Genomic DNA, 15,682 nt, shown 5'->3' with positions numbered 1-15,682 from the left:
TCAAATAGGCTATTGAATTCGATGGCCAATAAAGAAGAAGAAAGTGCCAGAGCTAAGAGCTAATATATTCCCAGTCTATGCATGGATAAAGGAATGATAAGAGCTATGAGCAGTTTATTAAGCTACACTACGATTAATATATACATATAAGGACAAATCAACTAGAAAAAACCGTTGCCAAAGAAACCATTTGTTTAAGCTTATTCGTTCGCGCTAGGCTAAAAACCTTGATAGAAGAACTAGAGGCCGCCAAGGTCTTCAACCATTAGCAGGTAGGATCCTTTGCTTACTACTTGAAGCAGAACCTAGAAGAGGAATTCTTTCTATCCCAAAATCCATCTTCTTTCCAGTCCACTTCATTCATTCCCTTACTAATAAATCCAATTCATCGCTAATGGCGAAACCAACCTGTATGTACACCGCACAACTAACCGTTGCTTGGTGGGTTGGATCAGCTCTTCTCACCTTTCCGTCGACATCTACTAAGGCTTCAACTTAAGTGGGTTCAGCCGCCCCAAATCTGACTTGATCTATGGTTATATATCATAAAGGGCTTCGACAAGGGGTTTGATTCGTTCTTTGAGCAAAAAGATAAGGTCGGAACGGAGTTCTTTCTTTGCTTCCAGGAACATAGATTCCTTCTTGAACCCAGGTCATGACCGACGGCGGGTAACTCACTCGCATATCTAGAGCCCAGCATCTCTCCTGAACGACACCTTCTGCAGACTCTACTCGTGGTATTTCCCGAGGCGAGGGTAAATATGTGCATTCATATCGCCTAGGAAATGACAATGACTCTTCTTCTTTCCGAGAAGCTATGTGCACCTCACAATTCTTATACGACATTAGTGGAAGCGAACATTCGTAGCATTCATTGTCACCGATCATTGAAAAAAGAAGAAAAAGAAGCCGTACGACAACTTAAGGAATCTTTAGATTTGGCGGCTATAGACTCAAAGGGCATAGACAGGCCGCATGTACTTTTTTTAGCTAACTAAAGTCCAACTTCCTTTGCCGAAAGAGGATGAAATGGATCAGCCGATTCAACTTAGCATTACCTGACTCGTAACTTCAAGCACAACAATCCATCTCAATCCAAAATCTCCGATCGTCTGTGATCCAAACCCAAACTCTCCTCCGATTTTGGATATATAGACAGTGCCTGCTCTCAAACCAACCAAGACAGCAGCAAGTTCCTATCGAGAACAAGATGACAGATCAATATGACCAATTTCTATAGTATCTCGGGTGAATACATGAAAAAGTGTTGCTTAGCTCAGTGAAATGGAATAAGGAAGAGAATGTGTAGTGTGATAAGGGAAGATGCAAGTCAATTTTGAGGTTTTCAAGCAAGGGATGAGATAGATGTACAAACCAGATGAATTCACATCAGCACCCTTTCCTTCTTCCCCTTTTTACCCATCGGACTCGACTCACATTTTGATCTCCCGTGCTTGCTTTCAGAGTCCCCCTATGAGCAGCCCAGAATCAATGAAGGAGTTCATTCAGCACCAAGCCGAGCGAGCTTAGATTCAATATGTTGATTGTACCGAACGAAGGAATTCCCTTATCACGAAAGCCACATTCGTTTTGTTTGAGGAAGTCACACGTCATGTTCCCTATAAATAAGGAGATTCATTCTTTTTTATCAGAAATCCCCTCTTCTTCCTCCTCAAGCCCCTATCACAAGACCAAGCGGATCTCATCCCACAGAAGACTCAGAGCGGATCTATCTAATGGCATGGCTGGCTGCGGGATGTGATCTATTCTCGTGTCACATCGCTTTCTTTCTTCTCCCTCCATTTTCTTCACTACTACCGCTTCTACATATAAATCAAAGCATTGTGGAATAGTGGCATTTCGTTAATGGCTAAAATGTTCTTGGTGAAAGGCTTGCCGCAAAACCGGCAAACTCAGAGCGGTCTCTAAAAGTGAATAGGAGCATATCGGCATCATCCAAGCCAAACACGTCTCCTCAATCAAGGGTCTTCTCGCGCCAATAAGATAAAAAACACAACAACTGATTTCGCTTAATGCATGTCACTCGTCCGCTCTCAATATAGCAAGTGACTCTCTCTCACAAGATAGAGAAAGATTACCGATTCATCCAGTCCAATTTGATCAGAAATGAGTTCATTGTTGTTGTATAGCGAAACCTTCCCTTGACAAAACCATTCTCAGCTAATAGAAGCCAAGCTATCTATCCAGATCAGGGTTGAATGAAGCGAATGGAAAAGCCAAAGAAAACATAAATCCATTGCGATTAGAAACTAGTGACTCTACTGCCAGGGCTAGATGGCGATGTAAGATAGAAAGAATGGGGAGTTAGGGCTTCGGTTTCCTCTATAGCCAGTTTCAATTCCAAATCATTTGCCGACATGCGGACTCACTTCTCTTTTATGGGGTGACATTTATTATCCAAGTTGTCTATTTACGTGGGTGAATCAAGCACAACAAGTCTAGGTAGAGCTTGTGGTAGAAGATTGGGATGTGCTACGCAGATCCACTCAACTAGGAAAGAACTACGCATTGCTTACTGGCTGTTTGAACGATCCTAGTTACTAGTAGCTAATCAAGTCAGAGTAGGGTGGCCGAGAAGCTTCTTGCCGGTGCCTCCAAAAGCAAAGCACAGACTCTACTCACCCACGCGTTTTCACCTACAGATGGAGAAATCATCGAAATATCTTCATCCCTTGAAAGGGAACTCGAAAATAGGACGAGAGTGGATAGGGTGACTAAGGAGGCCGTAAAAATTAGTAGTGCATTTTTGAAAGATAAGATTATAAAAAGGCGAGAGCAGCATAATTGTTAGTTAGGGGTAAGAGGGGACATGCCCGTATAGAAAGTCAATCATTCTTTTTCTGATATGCCGCTCCACAAGCAAGGAGTGCCACACACGAGCGGAGCGAAAATTAAGAAAGGGGAATTCCGTCATTCCATGGAAAGCATGCGAAATCCTTTGATTGTTTATAGAATCAAAATAACTATATATTCTTTCTTGTTCCACTTGCAGGCAAGGAAAATAAAATCTCAATTTCGTTATTACAACCTTATTTTTTATGTCAAAGACAAAAAGCTACGCGCAAATTCTCATTGGATCTCGGTTATTCTTAACAGTGATGGCTATTCATTTAAGTCTTTGGGTAGCACCACCAGATCTTCAACAAGGTGGAAATTCTCGTATTTCATATGTACATGTTCCTGTGGCTCGGATGAGTATAGTTATTTATATTGCGATAGCTGTAAACAGTTCCTTGTTCCCATTAACAAAACATCCCCTTTTTCTTCGCTCTTCCGGAACCGGTACAGAAATTGGTGCTTTTTCTACTTTGTTTACGTTAGTGACTGGGTGGTTTCGGGGAAGGCCTATGTGGGGTACCTTTCGGGTGTGGGATGCTTGTTTAACTTCTGTATTATCTTGTTCCTTATTTACCTGGGTGCACTGCATTTTCAAAAGCTTCCTATCGAACCGGCTCCTATTTCAATCCGTGTTGGACCGGTCGATATACCAATAATAAAGTCTCCAGTCAACTAGTGAAATACATCGCATCAACCTGGGAGCATTAGCTGATCTGGTTCATCAATACATGTTCCTGTGCCCATTCCAATCTTGTCTAACTTTGCTAACTTCCCCTTCTCTACCCGTATCTTGTTCGTTCTGGAAACACGTCTTCCTATTCCATCTTTTCCCGAATCTCCCTTCAAGGAAGAAATGGAAGCTCGAGAAGGAATACCACTAAAAACCTAGTTCACTCTCAAATAAAAACCTAGTTCACTCGTTAAAGAATCCATGGCTGAATTGTGAAAGCACCCAGCAACCCAGAAAGGCAAAATGGGTCAAAAAGTAGGTTCGATTCCTGCCGGATGCACTGCCTCTTAAAGACAGAAACAGAGGAGGGAAAGAAGGTAGTATAAGGAACTTGCTTTTGGATTCTTATCGAAAGTGAATCCCTCTAACATTTCTGTTAGTGTTTTATGAGAAAATCTTTTATAGACACAACAAGTGTGAAAATACTTAGTCACTAGGCAAGAAAGCTCGATGGGAACAAAAAGGATACAATTAGTTCAGAATCAAAAAAATGTACAATTTCAAAGGAAAGAAGGAATGGCAAGTTTCCCTCCATTGAACATCAATCAATCTAGAAACACTACTGCAGGATGCTGCTAACGCGACACTACGACCAGAGACCCTTTCACGAAACTGTGTGCAATGCATTAATCACATACGGGGATGTAAAAAACCCGTCAAAAAGGTGCAAAACGTTTGCAATGGAGGATGCATCAAACACGGTTCATATTTTAATTGCGTGTGCGATCTAGGGCATACGGTTCAGTCCAATGAACTGTTTGCGATGAGGCGGAACAAAAGAAATGGGCAGCCTAATGAAGGCGTGTGCGATATAGAGCATACGGTTCAATCGGATGAACTGTTTGTGATTAGGCAACACAAAAGAAACGGGCAGCCAGATGAAGGTGTGTGCAATATACAGCATACGGTTCACTCGGATGAACTGTTTGTGATTAGGCAACACAAAAGAAACGGTCAGTCAGATCATGGTGTGTGTGATTGAGGGCATACGCTTCAGAAGGATTAACTGTTTGCGATTAGGCAACAGAACAGAAACGGGTAAGCCAGATCAAAGTGTCTGCGATTGATGGCATATACTTCACATGGATGAACTGTTTGCGATTAGCCACAACAAATTGAAACAGTTAGATAGATCAACGTGTGTGTGTTAGACGGGCACACCCATTCTAATTAAAAGAAGCGTGCGCGATCGTAATAATGAGCGCGCACGGTTGTGGGAACAGGACATGTGCTGACATTGCCTATTGCGGTGCACCCTATGGTGCAAACGCCACGTACGCGGCCGAGAAGGCGTATGTGCCCACGTTACACCTTCCGGGAATAGTGCCGCACTTATAACCATCAGTAAATTTTGAGCATGCGTCCCGTCACAATTTTTTTAGAAGAACAGGGAGGCCGCGTCCCGTCACATTCCAAATTGCAAACCTATTCACACTGATCAAAACCCAAATGGTTTCCCACTTAGGAGCGTATTACTACGCGGTTATAAATACTACTACTCCAAGATGACTGCACATTCCTCCTCAACTCCTCATCCACAAAAAGTAAAAAACAAACAAGTCATTCATCATCATTCCCTTGCGTCCGCCATGGCCAGCGTGAGTTCTGGGTCGAGAGATTACCACCAGGGAGAGGCGAGCCTGGAAGCGGGAGCACGAGAGATGTCCCGCCTCGCCGCGAAAGCATCCAACATGTCCCGCCGCACGGCCATAGCAGCAGAGAGGTTCCGCCGTGCCACCGAAGCAGCACGGAGGACCCGCCGCCCCGTCGATGTAGCAGACTGGTCCGGCCGCGCCGCGGAAGCAGAAGAGATGTCCCGCCGCACCGCGAATGCATCAGAGATATCCTCTCGCGCCGCGGCGGCCTGGGAAAATGCCTCGCGGGCAGGCGAAGACTCTTACAGGTGCATGCGTGCCCTCGTCCTTAGGCAGATGGATCAGATCTCTAGGTGGGCGAGGTTGCAGGATGACATGAAAGCCTCGTTTGAACTATCTACCGACGTCATCTGGCAACTAAATGAGAGCAATGCGAAGCTCCGGGCCGAGCGCGACCTACTGAGGGCGAAGATCGTCGGAAGTGCGGAGCAGCAGGAGCAGACCACTGCCGTGTTGAACAGTACCAGCGTCATCGTCGAGAAACTTATGGACGAGAATGCCATGCGGCGCATCGAGCGCAGAAGGCTGGTGGAGGAATCCGTGGATGCTCTCAACCAACATCTTGAGGACAAGAAAGAGCTCGTCGCCGCTCGCCGCAGAGACTACTTCCCGCGGCCTGCAGCAAGGCATCAAGAAAGTAGAGATCAGCAAGCCAGATCGTTGTCTTCCTTCTACTTTTGCCCTTATGTATTTCGGATGTTGCCGCATTTGGCTTTTTTTAATTATGTTTCTAAATATGTAAGACAATTATTATCCACTGTCATCGTCCTTATATTCATCATGCTTGCTATAAGTCGCAGTCGATGCTATATAGGTCCGTCGGATCTTACATCAAGATCCGTGCAAAACTTTCTTTTCAGATTTTCATTTTTCTCTCTTAAATCTCAGTCCAGTGAGACATATAGCCACGCCGTAGAACAGGTGCTCGAGCGCCATTAATGGAGACGTTGGGAGGGAGGTGCGCGGTCGGTAGCGGTCAAAGGGCTCTCCTCCCAATGAGCACGCGCAGGGGTCTGATCGCACGCCTCCCATACTCAAATAGCTACCCCGCACGGCACCTCCTAGCCAATAAAAAAGGGGACGCGTGGCAACACATAATTGGTAAGTCGAACGCCCACGGTTTCAAAAATACTTGTGTTTCCGATTTGTAAGGTGACATCACTTGTTCCCAAATGACTTTGTTGATTGTTAATGTGTGCACCTTCGCAAATCGGACAGAAAAATTACCACAGCATGTTGGTGCCTTGTCATGAGACCATGCCAAGTTTCATGATTTTCAAGCGTGTTTTGGAATTACAGGAATACAAAAACCAAGTTTCTCAATCTTTCCGGCCAAGCCACGACGCCCAGATGTTTGAATTTCACTCCCATCTCTTGCATGGGACCTAGAAATTCACCCAAGGACAAACATGTGATTTTTCAAACAACTTTTGTGCACCGGAGCCTGTGCTTGTAGTTCAAATTTGAATTATGCACATTAAATGCCCATAAACTCAATTAATGTATAAAAAAGGCCAAACAAAACCAGAATAATTCCAAAATTTAGCATGGTACTTCTATTTGGTCTAATCTGGCTGTGTAAAAAATTAAGGCGGGAGAAGGCAGTGTACGTATGTCGCTTCGCACACGGAGGTGACACATTCCCTCTCGGAACCACGATCCTTCTTGAGGGAAGCTCCGGTTTGCAAGAAGTTTACACCAAAGCTTGTCCCTATTCGGCCAAAAAAATTACTGCAGCATGTTGGTGCCATGTCATGACACCATGCCAAGTTTCATGATTTTCAGCCGTGTTTTGGATTTACAGGAATTAAAAAATCAAGTTTCTCAATCATTCGGCCGAGCCACAACACCCAGATGTTTTAATTTTATTCCCATTTCTTGCATGGGACCTATAAATTCACCCAAAGACACACATGTGATTGTTCAGCAAACTTTGGTGCATTGGAGCATGTGCATGTAGTTCAAATTTGAATTATGCACATTAAATGCCCAGAAACTCAATTAATGCATAAAAATGCCAAACGAACCCGGAATAATTCCAAATTTAAACATGACACGCATGTATTAGTTGCATGTTCACTGTACGTAAATGTTCTAGCAATTCAAACACCATCCTTTCCCTCCGTAACACCATTTTGTCTTTCAAAACATAATGAAAAAATCAGGTATACCACGAACAGTTTACTAGAAAGAATCGTGTGGGATGCGATATAAAATATCTTGGCGCACCGTCTTGTCTGGCTTACGTAGGAAGCTTCATCGTCTACAGTACACCGCCCCCGCTTGAACCACACTTGCCCGCTAGTTTCTCACGGCACCGAGAGAATTTTTTTTGCCATCGCAGAAATATCTATCTCCCCGCCCCTCCCTCCTACCAAAAGCCACATTTCCACTGTTCCTCCTTGCTTTCCAAGTTCAAACCTTCACTCCTGCTTACTGGCAGCTCAGCCTCCTCGCCGGCGACCCTTCTTCTTGCAGCGCCGCCTCCTCGCCGGCGACCCTTCTTCTTGCTGCGCGGCCTCCTCGCCGCCGACCCTTCTTCTTGCTGCACCGCCTCGTCGATATGGTCAGGTAATCCACACCCCACCCACACCATCCTCCTCCTTTCCCGTCCCACATGCGCCGACTGACGGAGCGACACCTTCCACCGAAATCACTGCCCCCTCCTCCAATTAAGCGCCGCCCACAGCCATTTTACACGCAGTATAACATGGAGCTGAGTAGCATGCGGCCGCACGCGCGAACGAGGTCGCTATGGCTGCCATGTGTGTCGACCGCCAGATCTTGGAGGAGCACCTCGTCTTCGAGGCCACCATCGACACCGCCGCGCGGTTGTCTACTTTAAAATACAGTTCGTGATGTTTTATCGAGGCCACCGCCAGTGCCTTCTAGTGATTTGTCCTCTGTAATGTCAATATGCAATCTGATGTTCAGTTAACAATTTGGTTCTCTGAAATATAATGTTTAGTTAACACTTTGGTCCAGCAATTGCTACATTTTGTAGTACTGTTCTCAAGCATTCTTTGTTTTGTTAACTGTCTTACCGTCTAGTACATGTTTATATTCTGCAATGTCGTGCTTAGTTAACTATTTTGGTTCATTTGGTCTGCTGTCCATTTAGTTGTTTGGTTCAGTTCTACAATTTGATTTTCATTTGCTGTGGGTACAATTTTGTATTTTTATGCATGTGACACCAATCGAATTTGGCTGTACTCAATACATATTCTACTAATAGTATGGCAACTCTCAGTTAACCTGATCAAGATCTTCCTTATGTGTGTTGCGGGGAAACAATGGGAGACACTGCGGTTTACCATCGAGGTTTGTTCAAGCAGGGTCCTTTGGCTAATAGCACATTATTGTGCAGTTGCAGGAATCATTCTAATACTTAGGTTTCTTACAATTTGGTCTTGCACATGTAGGTCCTGCGGTCAGAGGCTTAGACTCACTGTTCGACCCATTTTGCATACGGGGAAATGAGATGTCCATGAATATCAGTCAAGTCAAGAAACTCAGAAAGATTGTTAGGATGAAGAAACTTGCGACGAACAACAACAAGATCTTTGTTTGCAAAATGAAGAAGACATCAATCAACTATAGGATGGTACCAACTCTTTTACCTTGTTTTTACCCCTTGCACCATTTCAAAATTTACAATAGCGATTTATGCATAGCTTTGTTTTCAGTACTTTTCAAAGCAGTTCACTAATGATTACCTCTCAAACCACCTGCATGTTCAAGTGTGAGGAAGGTATTCATTCAACACCGATGGTACAATATTGAAGTCTTGCTGAAGAGGACGAAGGTTGGGCGGGCAATTATCCATAGCCACTGGCCTAAAGTTGCAAGGACATTCAACATCACTGAAGGCTCAATATTAGCCTTCCGCTTCTGCAGTTTCCCAGATGAGATTCATCTGTCTATTTACCGTGTATGATGCTACTTTCCAAAGGTTTTTGATGCTGCATGTGAAACTTGGTGCTGTTGTGTAATGGCGTAACTAAGTGCTGAAGCTATCTGATGTAATTCGATTATGAAATCCTGGTTGTTTTATACGGATATGAAATATCTGGCGTGTTTTATAAGAAATATCAGTTTGATTAGTACATGGATTATCAATAATAGGCTAAATACCCTGCTTATTGGGGTTTTCTATTGCAAACGGTTACTCAGGCAGCACTGTGGGCGATGAACTCAAACAACCCGCACGGTTTCTAGAAAGTAGGCTTATTCGATCAACTAACAATCACACACGGCTTCTGGCAGCGAACTGTTTGCGTTAGGCCACCTTGCACAAACGTTTCCACACAAAGAACTGTGTGGGATGTACATACCTACGGAAATGATTTTCTGGGATTCACCGTGTGGGATGTACATACCTATGGAAATGATTTCTGGAATTCACCGTGTGGGATGTACATACCTACGGAAATGATTTCTGGGATTCATCGTGTGGGATGTACATACCTATGGAAATGATTTCTGGGATTCACCATCTGGGATTTACATACCTACAGAAATGATTGGGTTTCCATGCCTCGCCCGATCGCACACAACCCCAGCCTGGGTCCCAGGAGGGCCTATCCCCGACAATTTCTGGGTCGTGTGGGAAGGACCCCCCTATCGCCCACACTCACTTGGCGACGGTTCCAAATGCCGTCGCGGAAAGGGGTTTTAAACCATTTGTTTAGGACGATGCTGTACCTGTGAAATAGGTAAATGAAGGCGTATCACATGTGTATTTTTCTTTTTTCTATTCACTTCTGTGGGGTTCTAAATTGAAAACATGATCAGAAACGAAATCGTACTGTAATTACATAAAAAAAGAAAAGGGAGGAGTAGCTCTTGGTTTAAAGAAAAGGGAGGAGATGGATCGAATTCAATCTTTTTCCTTTCTTCGATGATCTTCAACACATCTATTTGAATTCCCTGTGAGTGAAGGATTTCTCGTACGGAGAAAAACCTCTTGAGCACTATCTGATCTTATTTCTGTATTTCAAATATGGGACCTGCCTTTTTAACGGGACATCCCGGCAACATGCCTACTCATGCATGTGGCCAAGTACTCGACCAATCCTTAGAGCGAAGGGATGAATGAATTATCGAGGTCTGGTTCATTGAGGTTACCATCACATGAAACCTTTAGCACTCCCTTTCGATAATGGATGGAGTATGGCTGGAAGGTCAGCCTAGCTAGTCTTGTCAATCGGCCCTGACTCGTCTTCTCCTTGGTACCTACTGCTATTGAACTTTGGTACCTATATTCCTGAAACAAGACAGACCTTCATGAAGACCTTCTATTTTGGAATAAGATCGGACTTTTCCACATTGAGGTGAAATTACATATGAGGAAACAATCCTAAACTACGAAAGCTGCCCTTGTGTGGTAGAACCAGACTTTCCAACGGGCGGTCAGCCAAGTACTGAAGCCCCTATCTTGATATAGAATAGAAGTGAGTTCACACTAAAAATAGAAGAAGCCCATGATTTTCTAGCCCTGCTATCAATTACTTCGGTAAAGGGGTCAATAGATTATGGTCTGAAATAGAGATTTGAGAGTCCCTCATGTGAGTACGTGCTGAAGAGCAAGGAGTGAAAGTGTGTTCATCTTTCTTTCTGCTAGTTGTTTCCTGCTAATAGTGATTAGTGAGTGCCCCATACATAGCCAATGTCCGCCCGTGTTCACATCCAGTCTTCTCTCTACACTAGTGCAGCTTCCAGCTCTATGCTATGTATGGTAGTCATTTGACTTGGGAATCCCTAATAAAAGCTTTTAGTCCGTGGTTGGCAGTTTCAGCTGTGGTCTAGTCCAGCAGCCTCTTTTCGATCCAAGAGTGCATGAGAAGAAAGCTTCCAGTTAGCTTCAGTTAGTGTTAGTTAAATAGAGCGGGAACCTCGTAACTATGCCACGCCCGATCTTGGTTCCAATGCTGCAGAGAAAGGTTATGGGTAAAAAGAAGGTCTTTATCCTGGTGCTACGGAGACCGGTGTTGCTGATCGAACTCATTTTCTTTCGAGGAGATCGAAAATCTCTGAATTTCCGCGAAACGAATTTACATATTTATTGCGAGGGGCTTTGAAAAGTGAAAGGATGAAGACTGATTTAGATCCTCTGAAAGCGCAGGAAGTATGCCTTTTGAGCTTTTTCTCCACCCACCTCTGAGCATCCTATTGGAATTGTCCTAGGAAAGACTACATATGAGAAATCATTCTCACAGCCTTCTGAGCAAATAAATGTAGTATTTAGTCCAACCAATCATTGGTGAATCTATGTCTTTCGTGAAAAGTGGAGTATTTGTGCCCAAGATCTTTCTATTCCCTTTAGTAGGTGCACACATCTCGTATGGTAAATATACCTTTGTGCCCTCTAAGGTAAGATTGATTGATGGAGTCAAGAGATGGAGATCTTGGTTTAGCAGCAGTTGCCTGTCCTTTTCTTTCATGAAAGGTATGATCTAGAGTGTGATTCTGATCCCGTGATTGGGTGCTTGGCGTAGAATGAGTGGAGCATCCTAGGAATTCCGAATACTCGCTCAGTGAGGGAGCTCTGTTGGAGAAGAGTGGGACTAGAAAGAGGGAATACCCATGTCAGGTAATGTAACGCCAATAGTTGAGGTACCTGGATCCAGACAAAACTCCAAACATGTAAGAATCTACCTTGAAGCAAGGTTTCTACTGGTTAATGCATTCCACCCTATTGATGACAGCTAATGTTACTAAAAGCTTAGATGAAGAAAAAGCTTCAGAGCGAAGGCTTGTTGGCTTTGGTTGTTGGCGTGGATTATCTTGTTAAGCTCTACAGAGATGGTGAGCGTGAAGAAAGGACACTACCAACAAAGAAAGACAGCTCTCAAATGGATTTGCTGGTCTATGATGACCAAGTAGAAGCATCCATTCCACATAGGTGATTTTTATAGAAGCATAGGCGCAAGCTCTTCTCAAAAGAATTTCGTTTCTAGGATTCAGTCGTCCATTTGTTTTGTCTTGAATTGACATAGAGAAATCTTTTTCGCGTTCCCTTAATTCAGGAATAGGTGGCGAAGGCTACTTGTTCCTTGTATATATATATATATAAAGGAAAGGGGTTATTTTTCCTTTACGGCAATAAGAGTTGATTCCCTTGCTTATAGTTTTGGATCGATTCCGTGTAATTCACATATTTAAGAGTGGTTATGAGAGAGAATCAATGTTTATGGGAAGAGGGAAAGAAAGATCAGGGGAAGAAGCGGGGTAGAGGAATTGGTCAACTCATCAGGCTCGTGACCTGCAGACTGCAGGTTTGAATCCCGTCCCCAACTAATCATAGTCAAAATCTGAGTTTGATCCTGGCTCAGAAGGAACGCTAGCTATATGCTTAACACATGCAAGTCAAACGTTGTTTTCGGGGAGCTGGGCAGAAGGAAAAGAGGCTCCTAGCTAAAGTTGTCTCGCCCTGCTTCAAAACTACAGGGCGCGCGCTACGGCTTTGACCTAACGGCCTCCGTTTGCTAGAATCGGAATAGTTGAGAACAAAGTGGCAAATGGGTGCGTAACGCGTGGGAATCTGCCGAACAGTCTGGGCCAAATCCTGAAGAAAGCTCAAAAGCGCTGTTTGATGAGCCTGCATAGTATTAGTTAGTTGGTCAGGTAAAGGCTGACCAAGCCAATGATGCTTAGCTGGTCTTTTCGGATGATCAGCCACACTGGGATTGAGACACGGCCCGGACTCCCACGGGGGGCAGAAGTGGGGAATCTTGGACAATGGGCGAAAGCCCGATTCGGCAATTTCGCATGAGTGAAGAAGGGCAATGCCGCTTGTAAAGCTCTTTCGTCGAGTGCACGATCATGACAGGACTCGAGGAAGAAGCCCCGGCTAACTCTCTGCCAGCAGCCGCGGTAAGACACGGGGGGGGGGGCAAGTGTTGTTTGGAATGACTGGGCGTAAAGGGTACATAGGCGGTGAATCGGGTTGAAAGTGAAAGTTGCCAAAAAGTGGCGAAATGCTCTCGAAACTAATTCACTTGAGTGAGACAGAGGAGAGTGGAATTTCATGTGTAGGGGTGAAACCTGTAGATCTACGAAGGAACGCCAAGAGCGAAGGCAGCTCTCTGGGTCCCTACCGACACTGGGGTGCGAAAGCATGGGGAGCGAACAGGATTAGATACCCTGGTAGTCCATGCCAAAAATGATGAATATTTGCCCTGGGTCTAGATGGGATATCACGGCTACAAAAGGTTGCGGCGGCGGAAAAGTGTTCTCGTGGATGCATCTGTTGGTTTGGGGATATATGGGAATATATAGGAGAAAGAATTAGGCCAGGAAGTGCAGGAGGGGCCCACAAGGGTGGGGGCGCGCCCTACCCCCTAGGTGAGCCCTCCATTGTCGGTGAGGACGACACCTATTGGATCACTGGGATCCCTTCTATGGTCGGCGAGCGCGGGGTCGTAAGAAGAGCAGGTTTAGGAGCTAGCACATGGATCGTTTACCCAGGTTCGGGCCGCGAGGATGCGTAAAACCCTAGTCCTACTTTGGTGGATGTATTGAGTGTTCTTGGGCTTTCGAACTAGCTATGGTGGCCGTGTAGTTCCAAAAAGCCGAATCCCTCTCCTGGTCGCCTCAGGCCTCCTTTTATAGGGAAAAGGGGTTGCCATAGTGGCACACAGGAGGTGGAAAGGCCTACAGTGCGCGAGCTTATCGCACGACATTACGGGACAAAGTGCATTAAATGCGCTACTTAGGTGTCCATTAGCTTTATCGGGGACGGGAACGAGGCCCGTCCCGTTCGTCGCCGCTCCTCCTCGCTTCGACACGCGTCTAGGCCAGCGATGCATGCAGCGCCATGTAGGTAGGCAGGCAGCTGAGGTGGCGCGGTGGTAGGGCCTTCACGAAGATCTGCATGCCACCACATAGGTGCTTGCTGATTTGGCCTGGAAGCTGCATGTTGCCACGCAGGTGCCTGCCCAGCTGGTTGGGCTGGCAGCTGCATGCGAACGGCGACGGAGTCTTGGTTGGTGCGGTCCTGGCAGTGGCCCCGGTGACGCCCTCGGCAAGGGCCTTGCCGGGGGGGGGGCAAGGGTCTTGCCGTGGTGTCGTAGTCGTCCCCGGCAAGACGCTTGCCGGGGGTCTTGTGGGTTTCCTTGGTGAGGATCTCGCCGAGGGTCGTCGTCTTCTGATCATCATCTGATCTTGTGTGTTTATGATCTTGACAAAGATCTGCATGCCACCACGGAGGCGCCTCCCAAGCCCTGGTCCCAATGTAGTTGGTCGGGTTGGAACCTGTGGGCTCAAGGGTGGCTCGCTCTGTTGGTGTTGGGCAAGCTGCCCCGGCAAGGGTCTTGCCGGGGCCGCGAAGGCCGCCCCGGCAAGGGTCTTGCCGGGGGAGTCCACCTCGCCCCTTTGCTGTCTTGTGTTTCTGGTCTTGGCGTTGTCTCTGGTCGCCTTGTGCTTTTGGCTTCTCCCCGGCTTCCCTCCCCTGCCCTGCTTAGTGTGGCCGTGGGCGCGGCTCCGACTGTCCGTGCACAAGTAAAGGGGTAAAAAGGAGCACCCCTACTTTTGTACACTGACAGGAGCCCCCGGGCCTGGGCCACACATAAGCGCGGCACGTTGTTGGGCCAGGGCCAAAACGGTGCGCGGGCAGTCGGGGCGGGATTTTACCGCAGTAATTTTTCATCCGCTGCGCTTCCCCACGACCTGCGCGCGACGTGGAGGGTCGTGTGTGATGTGGGGGTCATGCGTGGGGCGGTTCCCGCACGCATGCGTCATGTTGCAGTTAATGGGAAAAGAGGCGGCCCGCGCCTTCCCCTAAAAAGGAATAACCGCGGGCTCGCTGCTCATTTATCCTCCGTGCTTTCCCCAATTTCGGAACCGCCGTCCCCTTCTCCTTCCTTTGCAAGCTTTCGCCTCTGCTCCCTGCCACCGCATCTCCGTCTCCCTTCCTCCTTCGCCTCTCGCAGCCGCCATGGCCCCCAAATCCACCAAGGGCAAGGGAGTGGGTAAGGATGCCGGGGCATCGGAGCAGCCGGAGAGCAAGCTCGCGGTGCGGCAGACGCAGCACACCTACTTCCCGTCAACGGTCGACGCGGTCGAGCTTCGGAACTACTTCAAGCACCTGTGGGGGTGCAAGACGGGAAGTGAGACTACGGGGCATCCGGCCACGCGTGTCATCCCCGCCGCCTTCGCTGAAGCCGGCCCGAATCGGTACCTGTTCTTCGTCGACTACTTCTCTTGCGGGCTCTGTCCGCTTTCTCCGATTTCTTCAGCGACTTCATGCACACCTACGGCTTCCGCCTTTGGCGTGGATGGCTCTTTTTGCGCACCTCTGTGAGGGTTCCGACGGGGTGCATCCCAATACGGCGCTCTTCCGCCACTACTTCTTCCCTCGCCTCCAGAAGGGGGGCGTCATTTCCGGGTGCGTCGCCTGGATCCCAAGGACCCAGGAGAAGGGGACATATCCGGACGG

General features: G+C 46.7%; 1 pseudogene; it reads left to right on the top strand.

The window, feature by feature from the left end:
* The first annotated feature begins 394 nt into the window (after positions 1–394).
* On the top strand, positions 395–3,748 carry LOC123171079 (putative cytochrome c biosynthesis ccmC-like mitochondrial protein; annotated as a pseudogene).
* Positions 3,749–15,682: the final 11,934 nt, after the last annotated feature.

This window comes from Triticum aestivum, chromosome 7D (assembly GCF_018294505.1).
Source record: "Triticum aestivum cultivar Chinese Spring chromosome 7D, IWGSC CS RefSeq v2.1, whole genome shotgun sequence".
NCBI lineage: Eukaryota > Viridiplantae > Streptophyta > Magnoliopsida > Poales > Poaceae > Triticum > Triticum aestivum.
The sequence above is the reverse complement of the archived record's forward strand: the minus strand, read 5'-3'. Positions and strand labels throughout refer to the sequence as shown.